Source organism: Doryrhamphus excisus, linkage group LG2, assembly GCF_037039965.1.
Source record: "Doryrhamphus excisus strain RoL-2023G ecotype Guam linkage group LG2, RoL_Dexc_Guam_v1.1, whole genome shotgun sequence".
Lineage (NCBI taxonomy): Eukaryota > Metazoa > Chordata > Actinopteri > Syngnathiformes > Syngnathidae > Doryrhamphus > Doryrhamphus excisus.
The window spans coordinates 29,099,834-29,109,173 of record NC_136358.1 but is presented as its reverse complement, the minus strand read 5'-3'; the positions used below and the strand labels follow the sequence as shown (position 1 = coordinate 29,109,173).

General features: G+C 43.0%; 1 protein-coding gene across 4 annotated transcripts in view; it reads left to right on the top strand.

The window, feature by feature from the left end:
- Positions 1–8,447: 8,447 nt before the first annotated feature.
- LOC131109953 (netrin-G1-like) overlaps positions 8,448–9,340 on the top strand; it is a 44,651-nt gene continuing 43,758 nt past the window's right edge. For 3 of the 4 annotated variants that reach the window (XM_078789088.1, XM_058062540.2, XM_058062541.2), the window contains exon 1: positions 8,801–9,337. The gene's annotated coding sequence lies outside the window, so the exon portion shown is untranslated. Of the gene's footprint in view, positions 8,672–8,800; positions 9,338–9,340 lie in introns of those variants that run through there. The other variant, XM_078789086.1, reaches the window with a different exon arrangement.

Below are 9,340 nucleotides of genomic sequence, written 5' to 3'. Positions count from 1 at the left end.
TTAATGATTGAGTTTTGGTCGGGAACTTTCCCAAAGAAGTTCAAAACTCCAATAGCAAAATCTTGCTGTGAGCGTCCTTCTTAGTAAACAGGAAATGACACATTTAAAAAATATATAAATAAATAATAACCTAAAGAGTTATGAAGTGACAACATATGGACCAAAAATACATAAAAAATGCATGTGGATTTTTTTTTCATGTTATTGATATTGATGACTATAATATTTAGTTTTTATAATCTTTCTACAAAGCAGAGTATTTAATCCTTCTCCTCATTGCTAATTGATTAATTGATTAGTATTCTTCTACACAATAAAGCAATAAAGCAGTTGTTAACCAAAACAGGTTCCACTTCCTGGTCTTCCTTCCCTTCAGTCTTCCACGCCGTCCTTTGTGTTGAGCGTCATCCTTCAAACTGAATGCTTCTTTGTTTGCGGGTTGCATCCAGCAGTGTCCTCGTTGTCATGGTGATGGGATCTTTAACGTGTATTCAGGTTGTGGATATCTTTGACGGCAAGCGCTCTTGCCTCCGCTGGTTCTCTGTTCACCCTGATTATATTATGAACTTTTACATGACTCTAAGAAACTACAAAAGCATGATTGTACAATACAAAATACCATTTTTAGACCACGTTAGCATCTACAGTGTAAATACCCCTCCATCTGGTACTTTTACAATCAGTAACTGTTACATTTGTTCACTTCCTGCTTTCCTAATATAGTTTAAGTTTTTTTTGTGTTTTTTTTATTTTTTCCTTCATGTTTTACTTATTTTATTTATTTTATTTTTGTCACATACCAAAGTACTCGGTGATATGAGCATCCAATGCCATAATGGGTACCATAGTAAGTGTCAATATAGTGATATATATAGCACATCATGTTGTGTCATCACTTCCTTGCTGCTGAACAAATAATAGAAAAGTCACTTCCTCAACTTTGAAAAAGGAAAAAAAAAGTCTGATTTCCTGACCCACAAAGGTGCAAAGGTGTGTAAGCTGCCACCCGTCAGCCATGAACAGAAGGAGGCTGTCAGCAGCCAGGCTGAGGGGGTTACACTCACCCGACTGGATAGTGCATATTCATTGGAGCTTTTCTCCGCTCCGGTTCACCGCTGAATGTTCCACTGGGCTCTCAAGGGTGAACCCAGAGACAGGATCAATTCCAAGGCCGCTCACTGTCGCTCTGATTAGCATGCACGACACCTTTTACCTGTTTAGCCGCCCGCACAAGGAACAATCAACATTATTGGAACCACTTTGAGCCGTGTCCTTCTAATGCTGGGGACAGCATCGCGCGTCTTTGGAGCAACAACATTTTGGATCCTGCTTTGGAATAATTGGGATTGTGGCAGAAATAAGGGGAATTATGACAGATTATAGCATTGAAAATTATCATGCTTTTCCTTCTTTATGATGTTTCCACAGATGACAGAATGCAGAAAAACTGAAAGATGCAAAATGCACTTTCAAAGACAAAACCTTCTCCATCGCTGCATCGCTGCATCGCTGCACCCTCTGGAATTCTTTGCCTCATTCACTCCGTGCTTGCCCTGACCTTCAAACCTTCTAAAAAAAAATAAAAACCCACCTGTTTAAATCTGTTTTTGATGTTCAACTTTTTATACCTGACTGCTGTGCCCCGCGTTTAGCCTTGTTTTTACCTCTGAATTAATATATGAATGTTGTATTTTCATGCATTTTTACTTTGTTTTTTACTCAACTCTATTTTTCTTCACTATTCCTAAAGTGCTATACAAATAAAATGCATTATTATTATTATTATGATTGTTATTATTATTATTATTAAAGACGCTAAAAGCAACGTCAATATATGCTAAACATCTTATATATAACAATACATCTTGTTAATAATTAATTTATGTACTGTTCACATACTGTATGTATTCCAATGGCAAATGAAAAAAAATAAGTCACCGGAGCCACACTTTGGACACCCCGCTGTTGTGTATAAACGTATAAATATAAAGGCTGGACCTTTTGGGACTAGATAGATCTTTAAACAATATCCGGCATCAACCCTGCGTCACCATGGTGGCAACAATTCAGCTTTGCTTTTTCTTTGCAGAAGGACGGGCATCAATGAGGCGTATTAAAAAAGACGAAGAAAGGGTCCCATTCAAAGGGGCAAGGCTTTTCTTTTTTTTTACAATTAACTACTTCTTACACGACTTCTTTCACTTACACTTCAAGCGTTTGTTTCCTTCCTGAGTTTGACTTTTTGGTCACGCTTGCGTGTTTTAGATCATCACACAAAGGTAAATATTAGCACCAGCAGGTTTCCATTTTTCCTCCCTTAATAACAACTTCCGTTTCAAGGGGACCTATTATGCTCAGTTTTCCAGCCTTTGTATTGAGTTGTGGACTCCTATAGAGCAGCTACGCACAATAACCCGCACAGATAACCTTCTAGATCTTCCAGAATCTGCACCTATTCCAGATGTAATTCCTAGTTGGTGCTAAGAGTGTAATGATGGATGCAGTGGTAAAGTACAAGAAGAGGGTGTATTTAGTCGAGTTCATAGCGATACCCGATGCCGATGCGTCAACAAATAAGAATCCAGCCGCATGGAGAGTAAGCCTGTGTTGTTTTTCTCTCCGAGCCACAACGGCACTTTGGCTGTTTTATTGCCCCCCTCTGTTGTCTTTAAGCTTTTAAACTCATTTATCAAGAGGTAAAAAAAAGCCATTATCTAACTCGCTGTCACACATCAGCAGGAAGTCAAAGTAAAAGCAGTTTGCTCCATCCGCCGAGACACCGTTCCAAGCTGCATTGGGGGGTAGAAAGAAATAATAACAGGATGTGTTTGCAAGAATTTTGGACCGTCTCGTGAGAATCTATTTAAAAAATATAAAAGATTAGTGGAAAACTTTGTAGAAGCTGTCATGGGAACGACTTGCCTTTATTTGTCCAACTCTCCTCAACAAACAGCAAATGTTTTCTTATTGGAGCTTTTTCCATGTGGCAGGCTGGAAAATACTCCATTTGGTTTTTCATTCATGTTTGCCATAACCCCTCTGAAGGCATCTGTTGATGAAATATGTTTAATATTAATGCGATACAAGAGCCTGCACTTCTCACATGCAGCCAGTAGAGGCGCAGTTGAGTCCATTGCAATGAGTTTGCTCTCCAGGCAACTCCGTCGGGTTTTTATTTTAAATTAATGCATCTGCATTTCTATCCATCTTTATCTACCTCTGCATGCACTTTAAAGTGTTGCTACTCAGATGTTGGTGTGAAAGTCAGCCTCCTGTTTTTATTTCCAATGAAGTCATCAAGGTGATCAATAAGTTGCGGTTTGCTACTTAGTGATATTACAACATTGGTTGTAATATCATTTCCTCATGCAGCACAAATGTGTATTAAATGGAGGGGAATACCAGCTGCTTCCAACGAATGCCCCATCGCTTTAGGTAAATAAAGAGTCCAGTTCTAATCAGAGCATTTTAGTCTGAATTCGATGAAATGATCTCCCTGACTTCATGTTATTCATCTCATAGACTTCTTGGGCGGTCCCGAGAAAAGCTGACAGGTGGAAGAAGATTTTTCAAAAAGCATCAGGAAAGGCAATCTTTGGAATGGCGCCTTGTAATTTGACTAAGTGAGCCATCAAAGATAGCCATTTAATCCCAGAATCCCCCAAAACACAAACTCTTTTGATCCGGAGAAATGAGGCCAGCTCCGGCCCTCCAGAGGAAAAACTCAAATCCATTTTGGGGATTTGAAGTCAATTCTGGGAATGAAAAGATCAAACTTATTTGTCAAATGTGAAGCCTGTGGTTATCCAATTAAATGAGATGTACACAAACAGCAGGGCGGGGCATCAAATAAAACGTCTTCCTGTTTGATTCGACAAATAAAAGAGCTGGCAGCTACTCGGGCAACAGTGAGGAGCTTTATATTTATTGTATATTTATACTTTATATTTATATTCACGTACATCGGATGCTCCGGCTACTATGCACAAGGGAACCTCGGTTTTCGGACCCTCTGGTTTTCCTCTATGGTACGACCCAAAACTGCCAAAACAGAGCATCCATGAATTGTTGATCCAGTCTCTGTGAAAAAGGATTGGGGTTTTTTCACATTGGGACACTATAGACGCAGGATTTGACCCGCCAAATCATTTTATGTGAAAGCTGGGAAATAATGGTTTTAATAATTGTTTTAAAAATATATATTATTTTTGTGTTATTATTTTTTCTATTGAACGGCAGGACTGGAGAAGGTGCAGGTTGACTTTTATTCTAATATCACGGACCCTTAGACCGTCCGCCCCTTAAACCCCCATCCAGCCTCCAAGACTTCGTCCAAGCCTCCATCTTCATGCTTTATTCATCTTGTACATCATAAGCATCACAAGGAAGCCACTCTTGGGCTGTGGGATTCATGTAAATGGACACAAACAAGCGCTCCTGAATGCTAATAGGAGGCATCCGTTAGCATTGTAATGCGGAATGTTATCAATTCTCTCCCTGATGTGTTTTTTTTTAAACCAAAAGAGTGCGTCCTGTCAATGACTCCTGGAGATGGAGGTGTCCATGTTCATTCCAGGAAATATTTATCACTATTCATTTTGTATTTAAAAAAAAACAGGCTTAGCTACACGTCTTAAACGTAAAATAGCGCTCTGCCACTTTTCCATCAGTAGGCTATGAATGTATGGTAGTTCTTCTTCAACAAATATGCTAACCTAGCATGATGTTACTCCTCCATTTGACTTGTTTAGGGAACAATCCTCATGCTCCTCTGAAGAGGTGAAGCAACATCTACTGGTCATAAATAAAGCCACCGACCCTTGTTGCCCGCCCAACACACACTTCCATGAGAGGCGGATTCCCGGAATGGGAAAGGTGACTTCAAGGAGCAGACAAACGAGGAGAAACCGTAGGAAGAAGGTGTGTTTACAAGTTCAGGATGAAGTGACTGCTATGTGTTTGCATCTTTGTGCACAAACACATTCGGGCGTGGATATAGAATCCTTTTTTTTGAATCCCCCTCCTTGGATTTCAGGGGCAGTGCGGGAACGCTTGCAGGAATACAGTAGCTCCATCAGGTTGAGGGAGATGACAGTTATTGTCAACACAGATGTCTTCTCAAGGAATGCAGCAGAAAACTTCCTCCAAACAACAACAAAATGTTTGTGCCCTACTTTTTACGACTCTGAGTTTCTAACATCAGTTTAACCCGAAGGCACTCGCCATGGCAACCACTTCTATTACTGGCAACGCAACTTTATTTGGTGACCATATTTTGACAACCAGGACACACAAAAGACGCTTTATCGTTTCACCGCTCGTATCGTTATATCGTCAATACAGCTGTGGAGATGGCAGCTGGACGTTTCATTGGTTTGTTTTTCTTCAGAAAATATGCTAAGCTAGCATGATGTTGCTGTTAAAAGATGTGCAATGTTAGCACGTTAGCATCACATTGCTATGCTACTCATGTGTCCTGTCCCATTCCTTAATGTTACTACGTTGTACGTGATACACAGCGTCGGATACACATCTCATTAGCATGGGATTAGCATTATTGTTTTTGTTATGCTATAATATGTGCTTAGCTAGCCAAGGTTGGTCCTACAAATCCTGGGTTTCCATGTTGATGAACGTTAACTTTTAAGTCGACTTTAGGAATAGATGTTGCTTTTGTTCGGAGCTAAGAAACGCTTTGTGTCAGCTTCCTGTTCCGACCGCTTGACTATGGAGATGTACTGCTTATGGATGCTAAAGTCCCTTAGCTACGTTGTCGTTGTCTATCATTGTACTGTCTGAGTGCTGGAAGCTAGATGGAGTAGGCTCCATTACATGTAGTACTAACACACAGTACGCAAAGTAACTGGAGTACACAAGCATTTCTTGGTAATGTCAATCAGCGGGAAGGGAGATAACTGAACCCAACACAAACTACAGTCATGGTGTCAGATGAATAGAAGAGAACAGATAAATAACACACAAGTGTATTTAAAAGTAATTGCAATACTCTACAGAACAACAAAAAGTTAATTATTTAACATTAAACACATAACAACTACTTAAAGAGCAGTGCAGCAATGCATTATGGGAACACAGGAAAAAACACAGACTTTAACATAGGGGGTTGCAGTTGGGATAAGTGAACAGGACACAAACTAAAGTCATGGTGCCAGATAAATTAAAGTTTCATTTTTAAAATACACAGAAGCCATTAGGGCCGACTAAAAGCACCTTTGAACTGCCTGCAGCATCCGTGCCGTATTTTGGACAACACACTCTGACATTTAGTTACAACGGTAAAAATAATATGAGATATCATACGGAATGCCGGAAACAATGAATGGAATTGCGACGTCGTGAATGGTCCACAGCTTCCTTGAAGCGTTCATCGGTGCTCAGACGTCAGTCAGTTCCGACTTGCCTCCTCTGCCAGACACGTTATAATTGATAGTTAATTGGTTCTGGAACGTCATCCGTGGAAGCGCCCCTTCCGGGTCTGAGAGGCAGAAGAATTCCAGGCGGTGAAGCTAGCGAGCCAAGACCCGGCCATCATGGCTGATTCATGGCGTTTTAATGACTTGTTCATCTCCTCGCAAAGAGCAAGGACTCCATAAAGTTTACAACGTGCTCTAACACTCCGAACCCGGACTGTAAAACCTCAACCAAATGTCAATGTGGCGAGTCGTGGAGCAATTAGCGGCTAACGATCGGCTATTAAGGCGTTTACGGGAGAAGAAATATCAAGTCGAGGCGGCGTTGTTGACTCGTGGCTGTTTATCGGTTTATCCACGCCGCCAGCAGACACGCACACACGAGGGAACCTCGAGGACCTTTCCGCTATCCCACAGCTTGTACCTGTCAAGAACCTCTCTTGGGTTTGGGTGGTGACCCAACCCAAAGGTTCATCTGCCTTCTCTTGGTGCTGCTGTTTAAAACCAAATCAAAAGGTTTTTCTGCTGACTTTTGGTATTATTTAGTGAGCTTCAGGACTTCAATTCCCTCAAGAGATGTCATTTTATTGAAGATAAAATGTTGTGGCTGCATCGTTTTATGAAGTTCTTATTCGGTTTCTAAGGCAAAACTCCTTTCTTGTAGCGCACCAATTTCTTCCCAATTCTTCCAGTATCCAACAGCTTTCCCAAGGAGACTTTGTTTGGATTATTCCTTCGGGCGTGGAGTCGCTGGCTCGTCAGATATGTTGGAACATTTTAAAACACTGAAAATAAAAGAAATTAAATCATCTCGATAACTAGGGAAAAATAATGATAAATATTAATTAATAATAGTTTATCATAGGACTTACTTCCTGAACCCCCCCCCCCCAACCCCCAGTGCCCGTACACGTCCATCAAGTGTACACTATCCCTACTGTATGAGCGGGCGGGAGTCACACAAGATTAAAGCAGTGGCAGGTGGACTCCACTCCACATGAAACAATATCAACAAACCCCCAACCCCCCCCCCCCCCCCCCCCCCCCCCCCCCAAAAAAGCTCGCATCTGTCAGCAGGGTGAGGGGGCAGACGCCGCTGGGAGCGTGGACTCGCCCATGGAGGAAATTCCTGCCTCTGATGTGATCCAGAGGAAGGGGCTTTGTGGGAATCCTCCAGTTCACCCTGCAGCCTTTGACCATGAGGGTGGGGGGGTCGGGGGTGGGGGGGTGGTTATGTGGTAGCACTGTAGCACATTGTACTCAACACGACCATGACTACTTCCTGGTCTTTGATTCAGCCTATTCATGTTGTTTGTATTGTTTGTTGTTGTTGTCCTGTGAAAAGGCTCCCCGGTACGATTCCGACCTACACTTTCTCCGATTTGGATGTTGGAATATTTTTCATTTCAATCATTTTGACTTATTTGAATCGGACTTTTGTTGCACTGGGATTTGCTCAGGAATCGATGGAGAGCTTGATGCATTTAGCTCGGTGTGTGTATGACATTATGGCATCCCATAATAAACACACTGATGAGCAACATGGAATGATAATCTATAGCTCCTCCCTCTTCATTAAATCCACTTTATATTGATTTCCACGATCCCAAGCACGGAATTTACGGAAATGATTGACGACCAGACGTCATTTTTGCTGCAGGTTGAAAGAAAGCAATCATTCGATCAGTTTGGTGTAAACGTTTTACGTCACCGCACATTGGTGGCGCCCCCTATTGGTGGTGGTTAAAATGTTTTGTTCCTAAATGGGCTTTTTTTCACAAATGTTTAGAATTTAAAATCAGCATCATAAAAAACTCATCTTACGTGAAGCTACCCCCCCCCCCCCCCCAGGCTTGTGCATCAGGTGCGGTCATCACCTTCCTCATCCGGCCTCACGTGCCCACCCCCCCCCCCCCCCCCGCCTGGCTGCCATTAAGGCGTCAATTAAAAATGCGCGGCGAGGCCGACGTGTCACGGCGCTGTATTGGCGAGCAGCAGCGTGGAGGCCCCCCACGGAGGAGGAGAGGCTGACATCCACGACTCCTCGCCAGGGGAGAAACCAACACCGCGCTGCTCGCTCGCCGGGAGTCCTGATGATGCTGATGATGATGCTGAGGATGCTGATGCTGAGGATGCTGAGGATGCTGATGATGCTGATGATGATGCTGAGGTCCAACTTGGAGCTGCGTGGGGATTTGTTTTCCTTTCTTTCCTCCTCCTCGTAGGACACTTAAAGGAAGGTAAGACATTAGTGTGTCCTTTTACCCACGAAGTGGAACTTTTCCAGACAATTGTTTAGTTGAAAGTCATTTGCGAGGTTTTATTTCCAGTCGTTCTCGCCTGCCTTGCAGCTACCGAAAAAAACGAGATTTAATGTCAAACGACACCTCAGCGACGTGGAATGGTTAACAATGCAAGTTTAAAAAGACACGCGTGTCTCCCGTCACGCCGTTCCATCGACTTTGTGCAAGTTTAATGCCGTCGCTCAGCTCGGCAGATGTTATCTTTAGGACCCGGCGGACTCTCCACGTCGACGCTCCCTCAGTTTTGGACCCGGTGGCTCGGTTCGAGGAAAGGCTCTTATCTCGCTGCTCCTGCGTGGCGCGACAAGGAAGCCCGTGGATTTGCACCGCGTCGTGGACTTTGACGTTGAAGTTCGGGTGCTCTGAAAATAAGAAAGAACAACCAAAAAGCGCTGCGCCACAAGCAGCCTTGCCTGCCTGGTGCACGGCGTGCTCTCCGCCACCTGCAGAGCGGCGTGCACGGCGCAAACATTGCACCTCCGGGGTCAATTTGGCGCACAATAATTGGAGAAAAAGTGCTTGGTTGCTGGGTGCGAGTTGGACGAGATGCGAGGCTGACTGGAGGAGAACTTGTTGAATGATCCAGGCAGACCCGGCTTGAATGTG